Here is a 27,799-nt window from a genome sequence, read left to right on the forward strand (position 1 = left end):
TTTTTTTTTTTTTTTTAACAGTTTTATTCACCTGTATGGGTGTAGGCAATGAATAAATAAGTATGCAGACTTTTAGAAGGGTTAGCATTTTATACAAGTACTGAGGAAGGAAACGGGTTGAGGGCATGGGCAAGAGAGTGGCTGCAATGGTGAGCCATGGAATCTTGTTTGGTCAGGAGGGAAATGAGGGTGTGAAGGGGGATGGGCAAGACTGTAGGGACATTGGACACATATTTGGTACTAATTTTATACTTTTTGCTTGTAGTATTAGAAAAAGAAAGTAATGGATTGAAAAACTTCCAGTTAAAAATATTCACAAACATGTACAATCTAAATATAAGATGTATTTATTACTGCGAGCTGACGTAAAAGAACTTGGAAAGCACTGGTCTAAGTTTGGGCCACATGAAGGGGTTGAAAGGAGACTGGAAACAAGATACCTGCATGAGGGATTAGGGAATTGGGAGGTCAAGGGTACTGGAAAAATCACCTTCCTGGATACTAACATTACCAAGAATTATGATAGGAGTAGTCCCAGAGAGTGAGAGTGCTCTGAGGGCTTAAATTTCCAAGGAATGAGGGGAATCATTCCAGCAGTCTGTAGATGGCAACAAAAATAAGGGAGAGTGGTCAAGTCTAGGAGAAAAGCTTCAAGGCTAGGCAGTTTCATGGAGGAGGGAGGACAAAGGAGTCCAGAAGAGGCAATGAGAAATACGAGGGAAACCTACCCATCTCCAGGCCCAGTGGTAACAAAGGGTAGGGAAGAAAAAGCAGCCACTAGTCAGGAGGATGACAAGGCCAGCAGGGTCAATAGGAGAACCAGATTTCAGTTAGACTAAGAATATGAAATAACAGTCAGAGACTGAGAATACAGGCAATTTATCCTGCCTGCTCATTGGTGGGACCACTTAGTGACATCATAAAAGTGGGAAAATTCTTATGCACCAAGGGTATGATTCAATCTGCCTTTGCTCACACAGCAAATGTTTTCAGCTTGCTTCCTTTTAGCGCTCAACACAAAGCCATCCTTTGTGTCTTTTCCCCACCCACCTTTTATTTTTGCTGTAGAAGGAAGAACCCCTATGCTCAGGAACAAAGTCCAGAGGCGCCTAAGAGAGAGGTCAGTGTCGCTGAGTGAGTGGCAAGCAGCTGAACAATTCTGGGCTGGGGGAGGGGAGTGGTGTAATAACATTAGGGTGTGGGGAAGACTTCTAGAGCCCCTGAACTGGGCGGGTGGATAGCATGACAGGCCATTCACTTTGCCAGCTTCTCTCTCTCCCCACTAGGCAAATGAGATTCAGGCCTCCAAAAAATACAAGGCTGAGGAAACAACAGTATCTCTTAAGTGTCCATCCTACCATGTTAGCAGTTCTGTGCAAGAGTAACTTACAACTAATATTCAGTTCTTTGCTCAAGGGCCACCTCTACTCTCCACCCCATATGAGAGAGCAATCCTTTCTCTGTGTATTTGGCTTTATTTTTCTTCATAGCTCTTATCTATCAGAGATACTATTCTTTGTTTCCTCCCACTAGCCCATAAGGTCCCTTGCAGAGACCTTATCTGTTGTCCCATTGCCTACAACAGTCTGGCATGTAGTCACCTGTAATATTTGTTGAATGATGAGCCCATCACAGAAAAATGGCACCAGTGCTCAGTAAATGATAAGTCATGAGTGGAATATTCAAATTTGGAATGGTCAAGTGCTAGAGCTCCTTTATCACAGAACTAGCTAAACTTGCAGGACTGTCACAGCACTTTCAGGAAGTAGTCACTGGAATTATGGTGCTGGCAGGGATAAAAGTTCACCAAGAACACTTGGGCCGTACTCTAAGAGCTGGTTGATTGGTCAAGGTACACTGAGAAAAATAGATCAGTGATATCTCTGGAGCAAGATGTGATGTAGGAAGCCCTGGATCTCCTTATTTCCACAAAGACACCAATTTAGCAACAATTCATGGACAAACTCCCTTTCTGAGAAATCAAAAACTAAAAGGCCTCTGCATCCCAGGTAAACACAAAATTTGACTTGCCCAAACTGGTAGATTTGGGTCACACTCTTGCTGATTCTGCATGGATATTCATCATCATCAACACACCTCGATTAATGGGATATACCACATTAGCTGAATAAAGGATAAAAATCACAAGATCATCTCACTAGGTGCAGAAAAAGCATTTGACAAGATTTGGCAACGTCTCACAATAAAAAACTGTCAACAAACTAAGTATAGAAGGATGTACCTAAACATAATTTAAGGCCAAATATGAGCCCACAGCTAACATCACTCTCAAAGGTGAATAAGTGAAAGCTTTTCCTTTAAGATCAGAAACAAGGCAAAGATGCCCACTCTTGCCACTTTCATTCATCGTAGTACTAGAAGCCCCAGTCAGAGCAATTAGGCAAGAAAGAGTGGGCAAATCAGAAATGAAGAAGTAAAATCATCCCTGTTTACAGCTGACATGACCTTATAGAGAGAAAAATCTTAAAGACTCCATTTTAAAAACTTAGAATAAAGGAATCCAGTAAAATTACAGGATATGAAATCAGCCCCCCAAAATCATTTGCACTTCTATACACTAACAACAAACTATTCAAAAAGGAAATTAGGAAAACAATCCCACTTATATAATACTACAAAAAAGAATAAAATACTTAGGAATGAACTTAACTAAGGAAATAAAACACTTGTACACTGAAAACTACAAAACACTGATGAAGCAAAGAAGTCACAAACAGACTTCCCATTGGGTGGAAACCTTAATCTATCCACACCACCCAAAGAGATCTACAGAGCCAATACAGTTCCTATCAAAATCTCAAAGGCATTTTTTACAGAAATAGAAAAAACAATTCTATAATTCATACAGAAGCACAAAGGACCCTGAATGGTCAGATCGATCTTAAGAACAAAGCCAGAGGCATCACACTTCCTGATTTCAAAAATATTACAGATACAGTAATTAAGAGTATAGTAATGGCATAAAAAATACACATGACCAAAGAACAGAGTGGAGAACCCAGAAATAAATCCATGCATTTATGGTCAACTGATCTTCAAAAAGAACACAAGATGGAGAAAGGATAGTGTATTCCACACATGGTGATGGAAAACTGAATACTGACACACAAAAGAATGAAACTGGACCCTTATTCTATACCATATGTAAACAAACAAAATATATTAAAGACTTGTATGTAAGGTCTGAAATTGCAGAACTGCTACAAGAAAACATAGCAGGAAAGATAAATCATGCTTCATGATACTGGTCCTGGCAATGATTTCATGGATAACACACCAAGAACACAGGCAGCAAAAGCTGAAACTGTCAAGTGGGATGACATCATATTAAAAACCTTCTGCACAGCAAAGGAAACCATCAACAGAGTGAAGAGGAAACCTACAGAATGGGAGAAGATATTTGCAAACCAGGTGTCTGATAAGGGATAATCTTCTATACAGGGAACTGTATAACTCAATAGCAATAAACAAAACCAAAAAACTAACAGTTCAATAAAAAATTGGAGTAAGACTTGAACAGACATTTCTCCAAAGAAGATATGTATGTAAATGGCCCACGGGTACATAAAAAGTGTCATTAATCATCAGGGGAATACACATCAAAACCACAATGAGATGCCACCTCATACCTGTGATGATGGTTATTATTAAAAAAAAAAAAAAAAGACAAAAAAAAAGACAACAGTGTTGGTAAAGATGTAGAGAAAACAGCTTTGCATCCATCCTGTTGGCAGGAATGAAGTGGTGCAGCACTTATGAAAACAGTATAGAGTTTCTTCAAAACATCAGAAACAGAACTATTATGCTCCAGCCTTCCCCCTTTGGGTATTTATCCAAAAGAAATGAAGTCAGGATCTGGAAGAGATCTTAGCATTTCCACGTTCACTGCAACAATGTTCAGAATAGCCATGATGTGAACACAACCTAGATGTTCAACTGGATAAAGAAAACATGGTTTTATACATACAATGCAATATTATTCAGCCTTAAACAAAGAATGGAATTCAGCAATATTCAACAACATGGATGAACCTTGATGATATAACACTGAGTCAGGTCACTACAGAAGGACAAATACTGTATGATTCCACTTCTTTGAGATATCTAACACAGTCAAAGTCACAGAAGCAAAGAATGGAATGGGGGTTGCCAGGGGCTGGGGACAACATATGGAGTTACTAATCAACAGGCACAGTTTCAGTCAAGGAGGATGAATAAGCTCTGGAGATCTGCTGAACAACACTCTACCTAAGTCACTGATAATCTACTGTACATTTAAAAATTTGTTAAAAGGGTAGATCTCACAACAACAACAAAAAAAAAAAAAGAGAGAAAAACTAATCAGTGAAGTTATAGGTAAGAGAAGAAAAGCAATTTAATGCAGACACAGAAGAAATTACAGGATATGGAGCCAGCAAAGAATGAAAAAACAGGCTGAATACCTGTGATTCTAAACTCATTCTTCCCTGGTATGGAGTACACAGAAGCTCCCTTCTGAGATGAGCCCCAGAGTTCTAAAGTAGGGATGCCTGGGTGGCTCAGCGGTTGGGCGTCTGCCTTTGGCTCAGGGCGTGATCCTGGGACCCACATTGGGCTCCCTGCATGGAGTCTGCTTCTCCCTCTGCTTGTTTCTCTGCTTCTCTCTGTGTGTCTCTCACGAATAAATAAATAGAATCTTAAAAAAAAAAAAAAAAAAAGAGAGAGAGAGAGAGAGTCTTAAAGTAGCACGAAGGCTAATCTCTTGGAACTCAAGAACTTGGCTGTGACTATTGCTACCAGGACAAGGTATCTACTGAATTTAGGACATATTCAGAGTACTTGAATATTTACCTAAAAATACATGAAGAAAAGTTGAAGTTGACCCAAGATACTCAAATAATCCCTTCTCAGAAGTATATATTGACACTGTGAGTACAACTGGCAACCTGCAGCTTAGCTCCACATTCTTTGCAGATATACCCACTTTTCAAGTAAGAAACTTAAACTGAAGTAATCTATTCATTTGAATTTTGTAGAACATGATGATGATGATTCTAAGGGATATCTCCTAATATCATTTAGTTTTCAAAATGAGGTATGTGCATTCCTGGAAATACATGGATACACTTTTAAAGGAATCCACTTGCTGATCTTGAGCTTCCACGTAGACTCATTAGTTATGACTGATCTGCCTCAAACTGTCTGCTTTCCCACTTACCCTTTTGTCATAATCCCTCTCCCCGACTAAGGAAAGAGGAGTTAACTCTCAACTATCCCAAGTCACACCCTTTGTATTGCCCCAAGACAAAAAGCCTCCTCAAAGCATCTGATAAAAGGGATCTAAAATAATGTCAGTGAGCAAGTGAATGGCCTTCTGCACCTCAGGGGCTTTCTATTACATTTACTTTCAACAAAAAGAATGCCTAACTCAGTTGTCAACAAGAGATTAACAAATTTTGTAATACATACTTGTGATTTTGGCATGTAATACAGGAGTCTGAAAAATTAGAATTGCATTCTTATTTCAAAAATCCTTGAACTCCTATCTACCTCTGTAAACTAATATAATCTCTCATATCTATAATGAAAATACACATAATATTGATGTTGAACTTGTCTCTTTCTTGCAATAAGGAATATTTATCCACCGATACGTGAATTAGAAAATCTTAGTCACATCCATCCCATTAAGAGATACATTTGTAATTCGATATTAGTTTATCTGCTAACTTATCAAAATACATAATACATTCACAATGATTTGATTTTAACTAATACAAATTATAATAACTTAATACAGAAAACAAATTCACTCTTAAACCGGTTTCAGTCCCTGAAACTTAAAAAAAAATGAAATTCAATGTTTAGACTTTTTTGTTGCAGAAAAATATGACAGAATAGACCAAAAACAGCCATGTTAAAGAGAATTTATTTTTGTGGGGTAGGGGAATGAAAATGCAAGTTCAGGTAGAAAAGAGGATGTAAAATTTCAAATGTTGGAGGAAAATTATGTTTTTTAAAATACTAATCAGTATGGTACTTAAGATTCCACTGGATAGAGAAGGGATAGAACATATTTTTAACTGTCACAATTTGCAACATATAGGAAATCACATTCTGTACCATTGTTTAAACTTATGATGTAAGATTTTATATGCTAATCTAGAAACATGCAGAGGGATACATTATTTTTCAAAAGCATATGCCTTCAAATTCTGGAGACCACTTCTCTAGCGTAGTTCTCAACTATTGATGCATTGATGCAATGCAGTCGTTATAGACACAGAATCAGTAGTTCATCTTACTGATTGTAGGACTTTGGATGACTTAAATTCAGTCTACTTACCTGTAAAATGGGGACAGTACCCAGTCTACAGAGATCAACCTATCAAACTTCAGTATACATCAAAATCACCTGGAAGGGTTCTTAAAACAGACTGCTGGGTCCCTACTGCCAGAGTTTCTGATTCAGGTCTGAGGCCAGGAACCCAAATTTGCACTTCCAAGAAGATTCCAGGTAATGCTCATGCTGTTGGCTCAGGGACCACAGTTTTAAGAACTTTTGGTCTATCTCATAAGGTCATTATGAGGTCTTAAGAGTTAATACATCAAGTGGTTAGAACTGCACTGGCACAGAACAGACGCTGATGTTTACCAGCAGATATCATCAGTCAGGATTGGACTTACTGCAACAGAAAAGTCTACTCCAGTGGGTTACACAGAAAGGAGTGAGCATGTCACTTAAGAAGAGGTCCTGAGGTAAAGCATCCAGGGCTGCCCCGCTGTTCAAGAATGTCATGAAGCTCCCAGGCACCTCCTGTCTTCCTGCTTAACTGTCTTTGTCCTGCAGCTTTCATCACCACAGACGCATAACAGGCGCATAACAGGAATCTTGTCTGCGTTCCAGCTAGGAGAGAAGAAAGTTCAGGGTAAGGAGCTGACGGAGCATGCTAGCCAAGACACCCTGGACTTTTTATAAAGGCTTTATTTAATAATTTATTATTTTTAGAGAAGTCACTTCCTTTAGAAACAGGTTTCTAGAAGCCCCTCACAAGTGATTTTCACTTGAATCTCGTCAGACCCAGGTCACATGCCAGCCACTCCAACTATAAGGGAGTCAGGGAAAGGAAGAATTTTTGGCTCTCTAGCTATTATGGTGAAAGACACCAAAGAAGAAAGGGATTTGGATAGAAAATATACAGCATCAGCCTGTAGACATTGCACTGGTGATTAATTCAACGTCCAGCCCCTCTCCCCTTGTTGGAGGTCAGGGGTAAAGCTGTAAGTTCCAATCCTCTAATCTCAAAATTGGTTCCTAACTATATTTTTTAGAGCTTTCCCCCCCAAAATCACTTTATTAACATAAACTCAGATGTGGTTGAAAGGGGTTTGTAATGAATAACAAGAGATACTCTTTTCACATTTATCACTCTAAAGTTACTCCAGGAACCAAAACGTAAACAGCAAATATTACAACAAAAGATGCCCCTCTTACTCTAGTCTCTTAGGAAATTATAAAGATTTTGGGAGCTATGAGCCAAGAACCATGCATAAAGATCAAAATACATACTTATTTTATTATCATAATAAAGTTTATTCATAAATACACAAGCTATTATACCAAGATGGAAATTTCTTATGATACAGAATAAAGTGTAAAAAGGTAACATATAAGAAAGAGTGAAAATCAGGGATCCCTGGGTGGCGCAGCGGTTTGGGGCCTGCCTTTGGCCCAGGGCGCGATCCTGGAGACCCGGGATCGAATCCCACATCAGGCTCCCGGTCCATGGAGCCTGCTTCTGTCTCTGCCTCTCTCTCTCTCTCTGTGACTATCATAAATAGTTTTAAAAAAAAGAGTGAAAATCAGAACATAGATTTGTATTTGCTTGTATTTTCACCAAGAAATTCTGGAAACCCTGCTAAACACACTATCAAAAATGGTTACCTGTGTGCTGTGGTGGGAAGGGAACAGCGAGAGTAGGAGGTCAGGTAGGAGTGAGACATTACTGGGTACCTTCCTTAGTATTTTGATTTTGAACCACATGAATATGTTTTTTAAAAGGTAAATATATAAGTAAATAAAGGCATTTCAAAAAATGAGAGACTACAGAAGAAGCACCCCTACTGGCTCAAAAAAAAAAAAAAAAAAAAAAAAGATACAGGCTCTGATGTCAATCAAATGCGAATTCAAGCCCTTGGTGCTGCTACTTACTGGCTATATGACCCTGGACTATTTACCTCTGATGTCAATCAAATGCGAATTCAAGCCCTTGGTGCTGCTACTTACCGGCTATGTGACCCTGGACTATTTACCTCTGATGTCAATCAAATGCGAATTCAAGCCCTTGGTGCTGCTACTTACTGGCTATGTGACCCTGGACTATTTACCAAGTTAAACTCTCTGAGCCCCAGGTTTACACAATGCAACAAAACATCTGTAAAGCTGCGTAGTAGTAGCTGGCACAGGATTCCTCCCCGTGTGTTGTTCTATTGCAACAGACAGAACAAAGAGGGAGAGGAGGGGGAAGAGAGGAGGGCGAGGAGGAGAACGGGGAGGGGGGGAGAAGGAACCGCACGTCTGGGATCTGGCGTCACCTGCACACCAACTCCGCCGAACCTCTGCAGTGTCCACGTGGTTCTGAGGGAGAGGCAGCCTGCTGAGGGACACGCGCTGCTCCGGTGTGAAGCCCGTCCGAAGACCGCCTGCCCCCTACCCCGGCCCGCGACATGACCCCTCTCCTACCTACCTGCTGCCCAGCATTGCCGGCGCACCGCACAGGGCCCCGACGTGTGTGCCTCCCCGGGAAGGGGCTCCAGAAGCTGCGGCTCTCCTGAGCGGTGGACTCTGGCGCGCGAACCCCTCCGCCCGTCGTCCCCCTCCCCCCAGCCAGCAGAGGCACCGCCAGGGCCCGCCCACCGCCCGCAAGGCCAGGCCGTGCCTAACGCGCCCGGGCCCGGGGCGTCTTCCCGCCCTCGCGTCCACCCGGTTCCCTCCCGAAGCAGACGTACGTTTCCGGACACGTCTCCCACGTCCCGCCTCCGTCGGGCTGCAGGCTCCGAAGTCTGGCCGCGCCGAGCCGCCTCCTCGCCTGCAGCCGGGGGCTGGGCCTCCGGACAGCGGGAGACGACGTCCCACCGCACGGGAGCTCCGGCCGCAGGAAGCCGGCCCGGGCCCGCGCGGGGGGAGGGGGAGGAGGGGGCGGAGTCCCCCTCGGGGGCGTCACTTCCGGTCCGCCCCGGAAACTCGGGAGGTTTCTGAGCCTCGGATTGGTTCTCGAGGTGACCGCTCCACGGCGCCCTCCACCGGCGCCCTCCACCTGCCCTGGAGACGAGCTGGGAGGGCTTCGGATTGGACGGGGATGCTTGCGTACAGATACACCATAGCAGGAGGAATCCGATAACCACATCCAACAGTTTGAATAATTACCAACTCTCAGCAGCTTTATTCATCTATAGCCCTAGCCCTCCTTCCCCTCATTCATTGAAGTCTCAGTCGTGAATCATCCATGACTTTAGCACGGCCAGTGCTGGGGTAAGGCAAGTGAGCACTTGCTCAGGCACAAAACTTAGAAGCGTTACCAAAAAGCTTAGCAAACGAGATAATATTTTAAAACGAAAAAAAAAAAAAAAATATATATATATTTTAAAACGATATTTTTTAAAAATAAAAATCAATGCAAAAGATCCGTGATGAATACAGTATCAAAGTCTTTCACAGGGAATCAGTATTACTGATTTTTCCTTTTGCCTCAGGCTCCATAGAACTGGCGCAAGGCTAATGCTTAGGTATGTATCTTTAAAAGATAAGGAAAAAATTAAAATAAAATAAATAAAAGATAAGGACTCTTAAAAAAACATAATCACAATACAATGATCACATCTGAAAAATAAGGTCAGGTATTCAATTACTGTTCAAATTTTGCCACTTGTTTTATATATTTTATAAATGTGTTCTATAATTATGTATAAATATTATAATCTGTATACGATAGAATATATTATAAACACATATATATAAATTACACATACACTTTTTAAAAAACAAGTCTTTGGACATATATGTCTCTTAAGTTCTTTGAATCTATAGTTTCTCTGTCCTTTTATTTGTAGAAGAAACTTGAGGTTTTCCACAGTCTGAATTGTGCTTCCCAGGGAATTTCAAGAATGCACACATCAGAAAACCCCAGTCTCTCACACCAGCGAAGAGGAGCAAAAATAATCTTTCCTTCTACCTTTCTGAGTTCTCGAGGTGGGCCCCTGTAACATAAGACGAATTAAAAGCAAAACATGCAATTTTATTTACCATGTTTGATGTAACACAGGAGCCCACATAAGTAAATGACCCAAAGAAGCAGAGTTGCACATGCAACTAAACTGGACAAAGAGCAGTAAAATCAGGAAAATGGGATGAAGCGATGGGGCTGGGGGTAGGGTAGTTAATCTGGTGAAGTTACTAGGAAGATAAGCGTTAATTAGGTTTGTTTGTACAGATTTTTCTGATCCTCAACTTCCTATCCTTGAGAATAAGAAGGTGACTTTTCTCCTAGTATAAGGAAGACTTCTTTCACATGGGAATTCTATCTCCTACTTTTAAAAATAAGAAGAAAGGCCGGAGTGTTTTTCTTCTCTCTACTGCTTTTCCAAAGCCTTGAGCTCAAAATGGCACTTTGTGCCAAAGTGGCATATTTGGGGCTGGCACATTCTGCAACTCTTCACCATCTTCTTCCTTATTTCTTAATGGCAAAGCCCACAGATCAGCCAACCTACCTAACAGAAGCAGAATTTTCAGCTGGACCACTAGAAACTAGAGATTGTTCATAGACTGGAATGGCCAGGGGAGGCCAGAGCACAACAACTTTTCCTTGCCAGCTTCCTCCAGCCACACTGGTCATTTATCTTCACAGTATTGCAAGTTCACTTGGTTTTAGGCCTTTGCAGTTGCTCTAATGGTGGAGAGGAAGAATTTCCTTTACCCTTCAAGTTTCTTCTAGCTGGTCTAAGAATCAAATTTACACGAGACAGATCCACAGGAGGAAAAACCCCAACATTTAACTAGGTACCCATAGGGACCCAGTAATGAGCAGAATTAAAAGCTTTTTCCACAAAGAAAGAAATCTTTGTTAAAATTGTACATAATTTCCTTTAATCATGAGCAGTTTGGGAGTCCATATTCAGGCCTCTAAATGTGATATGGCTTAAGAAAAAAAGTGCTTTGTTCACATTAGAGAAAATTAAGGATATTATTTCCACTACCTTCTTTCCTGAGTTGGAAAAGCCTGCACTTTGTACAATGTTGAGAAATTTCCAGGTTCAACTCCTGGCTGGCAGGACAAACTCATTTGAAAATAAGCTTTAATTTTAACGGTATACAAAGTAGAAATTGCAATCAGAAATACTCAAGATATACTAAGAGAAAGTGCAAGTGCAAAACAATGAGTAAATACTTATGCATCTTTTGTGTGAAAAAGAATAATAATCAATATACATATATACGTATGTACACACCGGGAGTCCACCTGAGGGGCAGGACCCACAACAGACAGGTGTGTGGGTCCTTGTACACCCCCAACCCCACACTTACCATTCCCGTCCTGGAATAGGGCAAAATCAAGAGTAGCTTGGCTCGGGGAATTGAACCCACAATCCTGGAGCTAGTGGCAACATGCTCTAACCAACTGAGCGAACCGGCTAGGACACGGGAGGAATTTTGTTAATGGCACTGAAAGAGCATTGCTTTCTTGACGTTTCTCTTGAGAAAAAGGGAAGAGTGTACTCTCCGCGTCCTTCCCCTCTGGGGGTTAGGTGGGGAAGAAGAGGACGGAAGCATTCCACACTCTGCCTCAAGGTGTCATGCTTTTTCCGGGAAAACCTAAGAAGATCCAGTCCTGCTCCTGGGGACGGCTTGCGGCAGTCAGCTCTGCCCGGACGCTGGGAACCCGGGACCCTGCAGCCAGCCCCCACGCCCCCACGCCCCCCACCCCAGGAGGCCGCCGCGGAGAGCCGCAGGCCTGGAGCTGCAGTGCAGCTCACCGGACGCGTGGTGGCGCCCGAGCGCGGAGCCGGCGCCGGCGGGGACACCAGGACCGCCGGGCCGCGTCGGAGGAGCCGCTGACCGGGTCGGGAGCCCCCTGCCACCCAGAACCGTGACGAGGTATGTGGGAGGCAGGGAGTATGACGTGGTCTGGCCTCGGAGAATCGCGGGGACTGAGAGAGGAGGAGGCGAGGCCCGGGGCGGGCAGGATACCCGGCGGGACGCGCGCGCTCTGCAGCAGGTGACGGGCCCGCGGCCAAGTGGGCTCGGCTCGCCTCTCCTTGCCAGCTTCTGCCTCTCCTCGCGTCCCACCACGCCTCTTCCTCAGGTAGGGCTGCTAGTATGCTCAGGAAATGATCGGTCTGTGCACACTCTAAAAGCCTTTTCCCTCCCTGTGCAAGTACAGGCGTGCACATGCATCTGCGTATTATCCTGTCTTCTTGGGATGCGCACCAGAGTCCCTAAGATGTTTAGTACTTGATATGCACATTGTTTATTCCCTAGAAAAACATGTTCTTTGACTAGCTAAAACTGCCATTTAGTTTCTGACCTCCCATTTCAGGCATTTGCTTTTAATACCATGAATTATTCTTCTGGTCCGTTAGCACGTTTTAACTAACTTTACACATGGATTGAACCAACCAGTAAGTATCTTCATGCTTTTGGGGCTTGCGGGTTTTCTGTTGTTTTTGTTTTTGTTTTGATGGTTCTGTGGTGAAAATTCTGTAAGTTCATAAGGTAGAATATTAAAGTTACTATCGCTCTTGTTTTACCAGGGCACCAGCTATGGTAAGTGATTTGGGAGTCTGGGCCACATTCAGACTTACCTTGACCCTTGGAGATGGAAGTGAGCATCAGTCACTTGCCTTTTGTCACAGGTCAGTTCCCTGGGAAACAGGGAGATGATCTTGTGTGCAGTTTTATTGGGAATGCTCTTAGAATCAACAAATAGGAAAGGGTAAGTAAGGGAAGCCACCTTAGAAGGAGGCAGAAGTTGAGGTTGATGGGGTTTAACAGAAGCCTCAAGCTGATCTCAGGGATAGTTGAGCCTGGAATGGCCCTTCAGAAATGTCCTGCGTTGAAACAAATAGGAGAGGGAGGCCTTTATTTTCTTCCATCAACCAGTCTTGAATTTGAGCACCCCCAGTAGTGGGTTTAAATTTGAACAAGGTGCCTCTTCTGTTGAGGACAGTTTCCAGACACCAACCCAGTTGTGAGCCATTGGCAGTCAACATTTCTGAGGTTGAAAAATGAGCGACAGCATCAGGAGCACCATATGACAGTTGCAAACATGCCCTCACAGTTCTTTTGGCAATCATGTATCAGACATGTGCTCATCTTTGACCAGTAACGTATCCTTTTCCACACTAATAGCAGAGAGAACAGGTGTCATTAAAACAAAATGATGGTTAGAAGAAAGTCAATTCATTTGTCCTTTTGGGTTCGAAAAAGGTCTCTGTCCCTGCCACCAGAGTTTATAGCCTTGAGTTTAGTGGTTTCACATTGAAACACTGACCCAAGAAGGGACAGTCATCTCAATCCAGTCCCTATGTTCATCCTCCCAAAAGAACATTCTTCTTTGGTTTTGATCAAAGCATGTCTATTCTTTTTTGTTTTGAAGCATCTAGTGAATTAGTTACTAAAGTCATTATACTTGATGGGTATGAAATCATACTCAAAGAAGATACAAGTAAGAACATTATTGTGTCTGGCTCCGTGGCTTAGCTGGTTAAAGCGCCTGTCTAGTAAACAGGAGATCCTGGGTTCGAATCCCAGTGGGGCCTGTTCTGCTTTCTTCCTAGCTTTTGTGATTTTTTTTAAACCCCTGTACTTTCTCTGGGTGAATAGGAACCAACTTGAACTTAGATAGGATGAATCTTGTGATATTCAGGGCCTTTGGAGAAGCATTCCCAATACCTATACCAAGAGTGATTTAAGGACTCAGGGTATTTGTCCTAAACATGATATTTGCAGTGGGTGAGGCTATAGCCAACCCAGCTGAGGTTTGCCCCTTAGCCCTAGCTTTTGAGATCAGGTAACAGAGATTCAACCACTTTGATAACATGCCCTTTCAGATATTTTTTGCCTTACCAAGAAATTACTGATTACTAAGAAGGGATTAATAACTTTGTCAATTGTTGAGCATCTGAGAATGCAGAAGTGTTAGAAGACTAATATTTTTAAAAACTCCTTAAAGTGGCTTTGAATCTAATGGATGACATCATGTAACTTAGGAAGAGTTGCGTAGTTAACAGTACTAAATGACAAAAAGTGACTACTCTGTAAGACAATTTTAACCATGTCCTGGACATTCAGTTTTGCCTTTGCTGAAGGGAGTTCTCTAATTGAAATACTATTTCTTTCTAGACATAAGTTATTTTTTATTCAAATTGCCTCCCCTTTAGGCCAGCTATGTGGTTCTTTCTTCTTCACATCCAGCTATTCATTGGTTAAGTTGGGCCCTGGGTAGTTTGGTGAATTCATTTGAATGAAATGTGCATTAAAAAGTGAAAGGTAAAGTATGGTGAGGATGAGAAATGTCAGGGAAAGAAAAGTGGTTAGGAAATATATCCACTTAGTGTATAACCAGGAAACTTTAGGTATGAAATGAATTTGGTGATGACCACACTGTGGATAACTACTTCCAGAAATCATTCCTTTGCAGACGCAGCTGAGATCATCTGGATTCATCTGTCCCTGTTACCTGTTGCCACACTTCTCCTCTGTATTGGGATTGCTTAGTGCTGAGTCTGTGTCTACAATTCCACATGAAGAGTGCACCAAACTCAGGAGTATCGAACACTCTCAGATGGTTCAGTTTTAAGTTCTTGAGTCTTATACCTACACCATGATTGCAACTGAAAGAATCTCAAGTGTCTTGGCTTTCTAGGGCTGATGTTCACATCTTGAGTCATTGTAGAGTCTCTGGAATTAATCCTTCATCCTTCAGAATTTCTTCAACTCTAAACATCTTGGCTGCCTGGCTGGAGCTGATCTCCCCAAATATCCACATGTAAGACAGATCTCTCCATAGCTTCAAACTCATATTTCCATTTCCACTTGGATTTCATAGAGACACCACCAACACAATGCACCAAAAATTCAACTGACATCAGTCCTGTTGGAAACCTGTGGTTAACCTTGATTCTTCCCACCTTGGGAAGCCTTGTTGACTTTGCCTTCAACATGTGTAAGATGTCTTTCCCTTCTATCCTTCTATTGGTCCCTAGTTGGATCTTCAATATCTCTTCTTGTCCATAACCTATAAGAGCCTCCTCTAGTTCCCTTGTCTTCAAAATTGGCCATCAAAGCATTCTCAATACAGCGAAGTTTATGGCTTAAAATATAAAACATCTTTTCCTCCTTAAAATTTCCCAGTTTTTAACCTTCTCTTTCTTTTCCTAACATATATGTCTAACCATACATATTTCCCTCTAAGCACTGTTCTAGTTGCATGTTGTCCTTTCATTCTTTTAGTTAGAATATTTTCTAGTTTTGATTATACTTTTACTTTGATTTGTGGGTTAGTTAGAAGTGTGATGCTGAAGTTTCCCTATATCTGAGAATTTTCTATTTATCTTTTTGTTATTGACTTCTAGTTTAATTCTGTTATCAGAAAATATTTTTTTAATTATTTTAATCCTTTAAAAAGTTTTGAGACTTGCTTGATGGTTCTGTTTTGGTGAATTTTTCATGTGAACTTGAAAATAATGTGTATTCTGCGTTAGTTACATAGTGTCGTATAAGTGCTAACTAGGTTAAGTTGATTAATTATTAGCTATGGTTCAAATCTTCTGTATCCAACTTATTTCCCCTTTTCTTTCAGCTTCTCATCACCTACTCAAACGGGCCTTTAAAATCACCAACCATAGTTGTGGTTGTTCTATTTCTTGTTTGATTTTCTCAGTTTTGTTTCATAAAAATTAATAATTCTTGGTGAATTAATCATTTTATAGTTATTGAATGTTTTTCTTTATCTTTGGTCTTTTTACCTTGGGGTCTATTCTGTCTGATATTGATATATCCACACCAGCTTTCTAATGGTTGGTGTTTTCAAGGTATAGCTTCCCTCACCATACTACTTACAACCTGTCATCTTTAATCCTGTTATGTGTCTCCTGTAAGCAGGGTACCATTGACTCCTGTTTTTCTTTGTTTTATTTTACTATTTAGCCTGCCAATCTCTGCCTTTTAATTATGTATATATCTCATTTACATTAATGCAATTATTGATATTTGGATTTAAGTTCATCATCAAGTTACTTGTTTTCCATTTATCCCACTTTTTTGTTCCTTTTTTTCTGCTTTTCTTTGAATTAATATTTATTATTCCATTTAACCTTTGTTTGGCCTAAAATGCATTATCTTTTCCCTCCAGCTGCTGTTAAGATTTTTTTAATCTTTGGTTTTCAATCATTTCAATATAATTTGGGTAGTTATGATTTTCTTCATAGTTATCCTGGCTGCCATTTGCTGAGTTTATTGAATCAATGAGTTGATGTGACTTTTTTTCATTGATCTGTGTCCTTAAGATTAGTACATTTTAATTATGTAAATTACACTTTGATTTAAAAAAAAAAAAAGAAATCTTCACTGATGACATCTACACTCCAAAATTAATGGTTAGGCTCCAACTCCTCTCCTCATATTCAGGTTAAAATATACCTTCCCTTCTTTGGAAGGTACATCCCATGTTTTCTCTGACCTGGCCCACATATTCTCATTTAATCTCATTTATTTCCATGCCCTGCTTCAAATCCTTGGATATCCTGCTGTTACCAACATCATGCCCACTCCATTCAGTTCCCAATGACAAAGCCCCCTTTCTAACTCTCTGCATCATACTTCCATTGTTCTCTATTAATCTTCGAAGTCTTAGATCTGGTGTCATTTTCTCTAGAGGGCCTTCAAGGGCACTGGGGTAGCCTCCAATTTTCCGGTTGTCCTAAACAGGCTTCTCTGAACATTATGGTAGATATATTTGGCGAATGCATTTCTACTGGTAAGATAGTGTTAACTTCATCAAAAGAAATCCTTCCAGGAAAAAGACATGGGGCATCAAGACATATTTACTTTTATCTAAATGCTCATCTTACATCTGGTTTCTGTAGTGTAGTGGCTATCACATTTGCCTAACATGCAAAAGGTTCCTGGTTTGAAACCAGGCAGAAACATGTTGTCCTTCTTGCTTCTGTATTTGTTTCCTTTAGGACATGAACTGGTCCTTTCTTTTGGGGTCTCACACATAAAAACAAACACAAATATTTGCCGCCCTGAAATATGCCACGTTAGCTTAAGAATGATGTTGAGCTGAGAGCATTTGAGGAAGAGCAAGCAGGAAGGGCTCTCTGAGGAAAAGCAGGGCATCCCTGTCTGGTTGTGAAGGTGTTGCCTCCCAGCTCTCCTACCAGAGAAACAAATCCTGCTAAAATAACCCAGCTTCCACTAGTTTCCCCATATATTTACCTTCCCATAAAATGTTCCCCCTACAAGTCCAAACTCTCCTTTTCTTTGTCTACCCACTTCCCTTTGTATCACCCTTTACTAAAATGATTTAAAAGCTTTCAATTCTAACTTCTTTGGGTTCTCTTCTCTTTTCTGTGAAGCCTTCATGCATGTAAAATTAAAATAAAAAATATACACATTGACAATATTTGTAAACTTTTTCTCCTGCTACACTGTCCTTTGTTAGTTGAACTCATATTCCCCAGAATAGAGGAAGAATTCTTCCTCCTTACATATGGAAATTGTGAGAAGATCAGGGCTTTGGGTAATTTGAATAAAATACACACATATCCAAAAAGATGTTAAGGAATAGCATGTAATGTGGAGCCAGGAGTACTTGCATTTGAACCATAATTCACATGGTTTCACACAAAATAAATAAGTTACATGGTGTGTTAAAGGATCATGAGCAGTACGGAGAAAAATAAAGCAAAGAATGAGGAGAAGCACTGGAATGAGGGAAGTGTATGACTTAGATATAATGTTCAGACTGGGTTTCCTGATATGTTGATATTTGAGAAAACACCTGAAGTAGGTAAGGGGCTGGGTCATACATATATCTAAGCAAGAATATCCCAGCAGAGGGAACAGTCAGTGCAAAGTCCCTGAAACAGTAATGTGCCTGATATATGCCATGAAGAACAAGAAGGCCAACAGCAAGTGCAGCAGAGTAAGCAAGGGGCACAGTGGGAGAAAAGAGATCTTGGGCAGCTCAGCAGCCTAAGTGGGGCCTTTGGCATTTACTCTGATGAAATGAAGAGACGTTGTTGAGTTTTAAGCAAAGTTGTGCTCCAAGTGTGTTGGGTTCAAAAAGATCTCTCTGGTTGCTCATCACTGAATAAGCCTGGAAAGGGTGGAAGAAGGAGAACCTATTAGGAGATTTTTGCAACAGCCCATGTTAGAGATGAAGGTGTCATGGTCCAGGGTGATAGTAGTTGGGTGGTGAGAAGTTTTTTTTGGATCTAGATGCATTTTGAGTGGAGAGAATTCATGAATTCCTTCACATAGGTGGAATGAAATAATAATAGAAGTCAAAAGGTATTGCCAAGATTTTTGCCCAAATATCTGAAAAGTTGAAAATGCCATTAAATGAAATATGTAAAGCTGGGGTTGGAGAAGGTTTTGAGGGGACACTGAGGCATCAGTTATCCTAACAGTGTGAATAATGACACATACTTGCCTTCTATGTCACAAGTAAAGGCTGTAAGAGAGGGGCTGTGATGGCCGAGTGGTTAAGGCGTTGGACTCGAAATCCAATGGGGTCTCCCCGCGCAGGTTCAAATCCTGCTCACAGCGTTGCTCTTTTTAGTGTGGTGACCACATCTTGAGGCTTCTGCAAAATTGGATGGCTCCCCGCCCAACATTGCAGAAAAAGCTCTTAGGCGGAAATTCTAGTTTATAACTCAAATCTTTTAGGAGGGCGGGCGCAAACTGGTTATGAGCTCCATCAATTTCTTCCACTGTCTGGGCATCTGTGAACTGCCAAAACTCCATCTCTCACTGTCCACGAGCTGCGGACTGGAGCAACTTGAAAACACTGGCTGCGAAGAGGTGAAGTTGTTAAGTCTGGAAAGTGCCTGATCCCAGCAGCAAAGAGCACAGGAAATTTGGGGGAATAGATGCCCTTTCCGATTATAGAGAGCCAGCAGCTCCTGAAAGACATTCTCAGGAAGCAATCTTTAGTGTTTGTACTGACATCAAAGGCTGGTGGAAAGCCATAAAAAATTTAGGACAATACTCCATCATATTTGCCACACACTCTTGAAAGCACTTTTTACAAAGGAGGAAGTTGAGGCACAGAGAGGATATATTTTGACTTTTGACTTTGCCTTTTCAAGCCCATGTGAAACCTCCTCTCCTCAGCGGACTAAACCTCTTTTTATAAGCACTTCTTCATTTTCAGCTATTTTGTCTCCTTTGAAGAGCTAAGTAGAATTTAAGCCAATTTTGTATTTGTTTTTAAATGAGTTCCTGGTCTCCAAGTTTCTTTGTCAAATGCGATTCTTAAAATGCATACTTCTATTGAATTCTTCCCTCCTCGTTGCATTACATGTTTATTGCAATGTTGTGGGCAGATGAATATTATGGGTGGGGGAGGGCGGTAATAAAGAGCTAAAAACTAGGCACAGATATATAAGCTGGGTAAGGAGTGAAGAGAGAAGTGAAAACTGAGTCCATGGAGATTTGTTCAAGCAAAACAGCAAAACAGCTACTAAGCCCCAAACAAATTTCCAATGCATACAGTCAGAAAATAAGTGAAGATTGACCTGTTTTCAATGAGAACATTTTATGTAAATATACATCATGCAAGCAAGTCTCAGAATAAATTATTATTTCCCAGAATTGGCACAGTTTTTGTTCCTAATCCCTGTCTAAATTAAAAAAAAAAACAAAAACAAAACACACAACCACTAATTTGTTATGAATTGTGTATACTAATGGAAAATATTAGTATTGACAGCATCACAGCGGGTGTGGGCCAGTGGCGCAATGGATAACGCATCTGACTACGGATCAGAAGATTCTAGGTTCGACTCCTGGCTGGCTCGCTGACCTTGTTTTTCTTTTCCCACTTTCTAGGTACTTTTTTTTTTTTTTTTTTTTAACAAACCATTGAAGCAATCATTAAAGTCCTTCGAACACAGTTTCCTGGGCCTGATCTTTCACTTTCAGGGATGCTCTCCTACATCAGCTGTCAGTCGAGTCCAAAAGAGACGTCAGAAGCGTCAAAGCAACGATCCTCTAAGATTTTCTTCTTTTATCTCTTCTTGAAGTAGGGATAGGAGATTGGCTGACAATGACCATTTGAAGGAAGGTTTGAAAATCAAAGAAGCTCTTAAGAAAAATTACCAAAAACTTTTCTTCCAGCATCTTCTCCGTAGATATTTTTTTCCTGTTGCAGAGAGTCCTCACTGCAGAGGTCTCTCCTGCGTAGCTCCTCCCTCGCCACCAGCAAAGAGAAAGATGACAGACATCCCCCGGGGAAATGTGCAGTCAAGGAAAGTCCAGCTGCGGGAACATTGGAGCGAGCGGCCAGCATGATCCTGAAGGCCGCGGTGGCCACTCCTCCCCTACGTGTCCCCCACGTGCCCGGCCGAGCTTCCATCGGGGCAGAGGCCCTCGGGGGACAGAGAACCCACAGGGATCCCTTGTTTTGCAAAGGTAAACAGCCAGGGAAAAGTCGGGAGTGTAAGGAAGATCTGGGAGGTGGCAGTTTTAGGGATGCCTCTCGGAACAGACCTGCCTCCTCTAGTGCGTCGAGGGCGTGCGTAGAGACTGCCAAGTGGGGAATATTCCTCAAACCAACCCAAAAGATCGTGTTCCTATGTGGCCCGGCCTCCGAATGTGTAGCTTGTCTAGTCGGCGTGCATCGCAGGTGAACTGCAGTCATCGCGTGCGCCCTTCGGGTACGGAGACCAAACCAGAAAAAGGTGCGCAGCCTTGCGCGGCGCACTCGGTGCGGTGTCAGCACAGGTAACGGGGAGGGAGGGTTCGCGATGGGAGGGAGGAACCGAGCACAGACCAGACGGGAACACAGCCCGTGCCCCGCTGCTCCGGCCTACCCCTCACTGGCAGCGTATGCCTCCTTTTCTTTCTCTACTGGAACTTCTTTGACGCGCCCCAATAATACTGTCTCCTGACTTTCACTATAAACTAAGCAGGCATATTTCGAAAACTCTTCTCAATGCCCTCTTTGCTAAAATACGACCGCCTGGCTCCCACGTTACTCCCTCGTTTCTTCGGTAAAGACTTCCTCGCAGGTGTGTTACTTTGTATTAAAAACAAGCAAAGCGAGAAGAAAATACATCCCCTTTTCATTGAGAAGGAGAATGTCTGAATTCTCCATTCTGAGCGGTGTGATTTGGGGTCATAGGTAGCCTGGGTTGGGCAGGCAGGAGGCCAAAACAGCACTTCATGTGGCCCGTACGGGGATCGAACCCGCGACCTTGGCGTTATTAGCACCACGCTCTCACCAACTGAGCTAACCGGCCACCTGCGAACCAGCCCTTTAAAAAACTAATGTTCCTCTACATTTTTGTTTGTCTAAAACTAAGGGAGAATTTCTTCTCTTCTTCCTTCTAAGGAGAACTTCAAACCATATTCACAGACTGTAATGAGTCTACATTCATTCAGTTCTTCGGATATGGAGCAAAAAACCCACGAAGGAACTTTTGTGCAGGGGCTGAGTCTAGTCTATGGGCGAAGAGTGCCCTGCGGTCGGATTTCCAGTTGTTGGTGAAGGGGGTCTCCCTTTTTAGAAGCATGTCTGCAGCACTGGATCACATATGGCACACGTCTCTTCCTGGACTCCTAACGTGATGACCCATTAAAGTCGGTACGTTCAAGGCGAGGAAACGAAGAGGAGCGGTGCAGGAAAGGACGGGGTGACTCGCGTGGCGGAAGACTCGCAGACACCTGCATGACGTCATCAGCATTGCGGTCCCGCGCTGTGCCGCCCCCCCCACACCCCCCCACACACACCTCCGCAGCACCAGCCACACTCTAAGTTGGGGTAACTCGTAGTTCTGTTTGGGGGTGGCAGAAAAGGGTCGCGGAGGTTTGCAGAGGACCAGGTGGCGGCGGCGCCGGCCGAGTGGTAAAGTTCTCACCCAACTGCAAGTTCTATGCGTCACTCAGGTTGCGGGGTGCGAGCGGAGGGACCCCGGCCCTGGGCGGGGAGGCCCGAGTCGGGCAGGTGCGCTCTGCGCTGCGCAGGAAGCTTACCAGCTGCACCACCGACGGCAGGGGGGGCGGCACCTGCGGCGCTTCAGGACGCGCCCCTCCACGCGTTCCTGGCGTGGTTCATCTTTCCAACTTTCTTGCTGACTCAAGCCTAGTAAAATTTTCAGCGAATCTTTGGAGCTAAGGGAATCAGCAAGTAATGACTTTTGTTGGTTTAGAAGCCGACGACGGCGCAGGAGAGAAGCTTGAGCCTCCAGTGTCCACTCCGGAATGTTCAAGGTCCAAGGCGCGAGGCCAGCGAGGTTTCCCCCTTAACATTCCCCCGGTCCTCCGAGGTTCCGGTCCCAGGTGCAGGGCCACCCCAGGAAAGGGCGCTCTCGGAGCCGGTCGCGCTCAGCTCATCCCCAACCGTGTCACCGACCCCGAGGTCCGCAGGCAAAGCCACTGCGGCGCACTTCGCTTGCTTTCTGTACCTCTCAACCCCAAAAGGATTGCTCGGACTCCCTCCTCCTCCGGACCAGCGGAGTTCCCGCGTGGCCGACCTCCCTGACTTTAACGACTTCGCCCTAGGGTTTCAGGTAGGACCATGAGCTCCCGGGCCTCGCTGTCCTGAAAAACCAGCAACTTGCCGGTTGCCAGAACCTACGATGTAGCTCTGTTGTCCTCACTCCACCCCCGCCTTCAGACTGAGGGACCGAGATCCAATAACTGTATTTTTCTGTAGGCTGCTTTCGAAAGAAATATTGTGCATGAACATTACTTGTAGTGATTCTTGATCAAAAGAGGGGCTCATTAAAAGATTTGACCTTTAACATTATACAATAGTACAGAGTGAATCTTCATTGATTTTAGACTCCAGCTACCCCCAAATCCTCCTCGGAGGCCACCGGAGCACCTGGTTTCTTGTTTATCCTCCCCCAAATATTCTATACATAGTCAAGCATACCGTTAATATCTCCACCTGCCATCATTGGCAATACACAAGGGAACATCCGCCGCAAATGTCTTGTAAGAGAATTTCAAATTATGTATGGTATAATCCAGATTAGAGTCTATTAATTATCCAACACTGTTTCAGGAAAAATAATAATTCAATATCAACAATTCTTATTACATTTTATAGCATATACATATGTATATATACATCATCACATATCTTAATAAATGCTACTAAAATTCAGTTTATGTTTATGCTATCATTCTTGCCTTTCATCAGAGTAGAATGACACACTAGGCCTTTCCCCACAGCTGAAAATCACCAAAATGCTGTATATAAGCAAGACTTTACAGGATTCAAAGTGCTGACAATAATGTAAGGATCTGTAAGGCTGAACACTAAGTGAAGAAAGAGAGGTAATTAAGTGAAGAATTGAAAATGCCCATGTGTGATACTTATAAATGCATTTAATAACACCTAAGTGCTCTGAAAAAGGCACTGGAGAAGTTTACTTTCTTTATCTCAAGGAATTGCTGGAAGCAGTAGAATTGCATTTTGCCAAAGAATTTACAAAAGCCCTTTCTTTCCATGATGCGGTTAAAAGTCTGTAGCTCCTTTCCACATAAATAGCACTGTGGCCTCAATTTTTTTGAAGGGGATTGACATTTGGTATGGGTGGGTCTTCACGGTTTACGCAGCCAGTCAGTAAACCGGAAGGTAAACTACGTTTGCAAAAGGATTGTGGGCACCCGCTGAGGGGGGAGGGGGGGACCTTTAGATCTTCAGGCTAACGCTCTCTCAACTGAGCTACCTCAGCTAACCCTGGGGAACATTTCTTGTCAATTACTCTTGAAATAACTTCCTCTGAACAGCCTATTTTCTTTTTTGTATGCTACATTTCAGGAAAAATAAGTAAAGTCTTGTTTTCTGCAAATGTAACATTTTGCCCATTTCAAAAATAATTGTACCAACATAAAAATTAGACAACAAGAAACATATTCGAAGTTTCCTGAGTATTATAGGAAGAACAACAACAACAGTAACAAACAGGTTAAAGAAAATTTTATATATGGTTTCTTAGGATATGAATTAGACTGCCATAGGGCTGTGGTGATTCAGAGCTTCCTGCTAGAAGAATTCAAGACAACGTCATTTGGAATAAATTCTAGTTTGGACCTCAAATTTTTATTCTTTTAAAAGTTATTTTTATTCCTTTTCCCTGTCGTTCTATTGAGGTATAAATTACATACAGTAAAGTACGCAAGTCTTAAGTGCACAGCTTGATGATTTCTACAAGTTTACATCGCTGTGTGACCATGTCAGTTTCCTTAGGATCCCTCTCCTTTGCTATACTCCCAAAGTTAGCCACTGATCTGAATTCTCATTATACGTGCTGTCATTTATTTTGTAGCTTCATATACATTAAATCAACTTGAATCTGCATTCTTCTATCTGACTTCTGTAGCTCAATATTGTCTTTGAGATTCATCTGTGTTTTTATCTGTGAAAACAGTTTCTTCCTTTCATCAACTTCCATTTGGTAATACCACAATGTACTTGTTCATTCTAATGCTGATGGGAATTTGATTTCCAGTTCTAGGTTACAAAAATTGTGGAACCTTCTTGTGCATAGTTTTAGGTGAACATAAGTGCTCAACTATCAGATAAATAGATACATACATAGGTAGATACAGAGATACAGAGATAAATGAGTGAAATTGCTGGGGCATAGGATATATGTATGTTTGACTTTATTAGAGGTTGCTAAACCATTTTCCAAAATGAACATATTAATGTACACTATTAACATCGATGTATGAGGCTTCTGGTCACTTCACAGACTAGCCAACACAGGATATCATCAGCCATCTTAATTTTGGTTATTCAGGCCATGATGTAGTGGAGGTTCTTTGTGATTTTTAACTTGTATTTTTTTATGACAATGATATTATTTTATTATCAAAGGGAGGAGAAAAGATATTTTTTGTGTTTCTCTGTATTTTTAAAGATATTTTACATTATGGGGCTATTATTTGGATAATCGAAAAAATTAATAATTTAGCATATCCTATATCAAAAATTATATGAGCTATTCGCAGTATATTCCTCCTGTATAATGCAAAATGTTATAGTATTTAGGTATGGACAAGGTCAAACACAAATCATTCCTTCTTTGCTCAAACCTGCAGATAAGGCCAAACACTGTCACTCCCAGCTGAGTTCTTGGTCTTTGTCACATTAGTGATTAGCTAAGATGAAACCTGTTTGTCTCTGTTTCCCCTGGTTCAATGATTCCAGAAGGACTCAGTGGACTTAGCATATAGTTGTCTTCACAACTATTCTTTATTATAGCAAAAGAATACAGAACAGAGTCAGCAAAGGGAAAAGGGTCATAGGGGAAAGTCTGGCGGAAAGTAGGTACAGGTCACACAGGAGGGGCTTAATTCCTTCAACCAAGAATTGTGACAACACATGAACAATGTCCACCAGGGAAGTTGACTAAAGACTTGCTTCCCAAGATATTTAGGGGAGGCTGCCTAGCATATATCAAAACTCCAGATGCAGAAAGAAAACAGATGTTCAGCACGAACTATATGGTTTCCGTGAACAGCTTAGGCACAGCAAGCCATTCCTGTCATCTTGGAACTCTCTTCTTAAAATCTTAATTCCCAGGGGTGCCTGGGTGGCTCAGTGGGCTAAGCATCTGCTTTCAGCTCAGTCATGATCCCAGGAATCCTGGGACTGAGCCAGGCATTGGACTCCCTGTTCATGGGGAGCCTGCTTCTTTCGCCCTCTTCCCCCTCTTTGTGCTCTCTCTAATAAATAAATAAAATCTTAAAAAAAAAAGTTCTTAGTTCCCAGGTGCCAACGAAGGGCCAACCTTGCAAGTAGGCCTTTCTAAGGAGAACAGTCTCAGGGCTGCGATGTTAACTCTTTCTGTAGCAACTCCCTTGAAAGTGGCAAGATATACAAATGGACACTTCCCATTCATCTGATCAAAGTTTCTCCAGTGCAAAACAATTCCAAATACTTCATCTGGAAGTTGTGTTCTATTTCCTGTAAAAGTCTAAGGCAAGCTACCCAGCAGAGGACACTCTGATCCTTCGATCTGGAGTGCTCTCCCCTTTGCAAGAGCCTAAATAAAGTTTATGTTCTCATCTATCTGGTTTTGTCTTTGACAATTTGGTGTCCTGAGTCATACAGAAGTAAAAGTCCAGCTGGGACACTGTCTCATCCACCCAGACACTGAGTCCTCCCAAGCCTCCTGTGCTCCTTTTCTGGTGGGATCCTACAGTGAGCCCAGTGCCTGATCCAGATGCTCCTGACATTCATCTGTGGTAGCTTGGTAAGGATTTCCTCCTCAAATCAAATCCTAATGTCATTCATACCTAAAAGCAGCTGGGATTTCCCAGGGAGCTTCTAGGAAATCAGCAAAGACTTGCTCTTTAATATTATAAAAGGAGAGGTGTTAGAAATAATTAAATTTATTTGCTATATTGATCAGTTTCATGAGAAACATTGTCAAATCAGAATGTTTAGGGGACACCTGGGTGGCTCAGCAGTTGAGTGTCTGCCTTCCACTCAGGTCGTGATCCTGGGGGAGAGGGGGCAGGTTCGGGGATCGAGTCCTGCATGGAGTCCTGCATAGAGTCTGGCATCAGGCTCTCTGTGGGGAACCTGCTTTTCCCTCTATGTCTGTGCCTCTTTCTTTGTGTCTCCCATGAATAAATAAATAAAATATTTTTTAAAAAAAGGAAAAGAAAAGATGTTTAGCCCTCTACCTGGAGTTAGTCAAACAGCAAAGTATGAGGGCACAGTCCCCTAGACTTCCCTCCCTTCTGGCACTATTTGCAAGTTTTGAGGATTCCCCAAAATGCCTTTGGGTTTGATAATTTGCTAGAGGTAGTCACAGAGCTCATCAAAGCTATTCTACTCACTGGGTACAGCTTACTACAGGGAAAAGACACAGACTTAAATCAGCCAAAAGAAAATACACATAGGGCAGATTCAAAATGAAACTTCTGTTGTCCTCTAGTTAAGCTACCCTCCTGGCATCGATGTATGACAATACAGGGTATTGTCAGCTCAGGAACTTCACCTAAGCTTCCATGTCCAGAGTTTTTATTGGGGGCTTCATTATCATAAGCAATCGATCACCCATGTGCCAGGCTGACTGGTAGAGTCACAAAGCCCTCACCTGTAATCACATGGTTGGTATCTCCAACACGACTACAATATGTGGCCAGACCCACCCCAAAAATATATCCTACTATTAGGTATGACATAAATCATTTCCCAGGAGCTGAAGCAAAGGCCAAACCTCACTTTGGGCACAGTCCAATTTTTCACCACATGAATTGGGATGGGTTCCTCTCCATACACTCACCCAGAATGGTGTCTGGCAAAGAAGAGAATATAGATAATTCTATTTTTTAAAATTTTATTTATTTATTCACGAGAGACACAGAGAAAGAGGCAGAGACATAGGCAGAGGGAGAAGCAGGCTCCATGCAGGGAGCCTAATGTGGGACTTGATCCCAGGGCCCCAGGGCTACACTCTGAGCAGAAGGCGGACGCTCAACCACTGAGCCACCCAGGCATCCCAATAATTCTATTTTTGGAAGAAACTAACAACATTGATA

At 42.2% G+C, this 27,799-nt stretch overlaps 2 long non-coding RNA genes and 5 other non-coding genes across 8 annotated transcripts; 5 read left to right on the forward strand and 2 right to left on the reverse strand.

Moving 5' to 3' along the window:
* Positions 1 to 9,201, reverse strand: LOC144306553 (uncharacterized). The gene is made up of 3 exons (XR_013373619.1): positions 9,010 to 9,201; positions 4,464 to 6,907; positions 1 to 3,957 (listed from the first exon to the last, which is right to left on the reverse strand). It is a non-coding gene; the product is annotated as an uncharacterized LOC144306553 (long non-coding RNA).
* On the forward strand, positions 957 to 26,377 carry LOC144306556 (uncharacterized). 2 transcript variants are annotated; one of them, XR_013373625.1, is made up of 5 exons: positions 957 to 1,120; positions 6,851 to 6,929; positions 12,808 to 12,909; positions 14,697 to 20,698; positions 21,621 to 26,377. It is a non-coding gene; the product is annotated as an uncharacterized LOC144306556 (long non-coding RNA). The 2 variants fall into 2 exon arrangements; XR_013373624.1 differs by lacking the exons at positions 6,851 to 6,929; positions 21,621 to 26,377 and adding an exon at positions 10,111 to 12,151 and having other exon boundaries at positions 14,697 to 19,953.
* Positions 13,742 to 13,815, forward strand: TRNAT-AGU (transfer RNA threonine (anticodon AGU)). Its single transcript has one exon. It is a non-coding gene; the product is annotated as a tRNA-Thr (tRNA).
* Positions 17,133 to 17,205, forward strand: TRNAV-AAC (transfer RNA valine (anticodon AAC)). The gene has a single exon. It is a non-coding gene; the product is annotated as a tRNA-Val (tRNA).
* On the forward strand, positions 18,751 to 18,832 carry TRNAS-CGA (transfer RNA serine (anticodon CGA)). The gene has a single exon. It is a non-coding gene; the product is annotated as a tRNA-Ser (tRNA).
* Positions 20,013 to 20,085, forward strand: TRNAR-ACG (transfer RNA arginine (anticodon ACG)). Its single transcript has one exon. It is a non-coding gene; the product is annotated as a tRNA-Arg (tRNA).
* On the reverse strand, positions 21,455 to 21,528 carry TRNAI-AAU (transfer RNA isoleucine (anticodon AAU)). Its single transcript has one exon. It is a non-coding gene; the product is annotated as a tRNA-Ile (tRNA).
* Positions 26,378 to 27,799: the final 1,422 nt, after the last annotated feature.

Source organism: Canis aureus, chromosome 37, assembly GCF_053574225.1.
Source record: "Canis aureus isolate CA01 chromosome 37, VMU_Caureus_v.1.0, whole genome shotgun sequence".
NCBI lineage: Eukaryota > Metazoa > Chordata > Mammalia > Carnivora > Canidae > Canis > Canis aureus.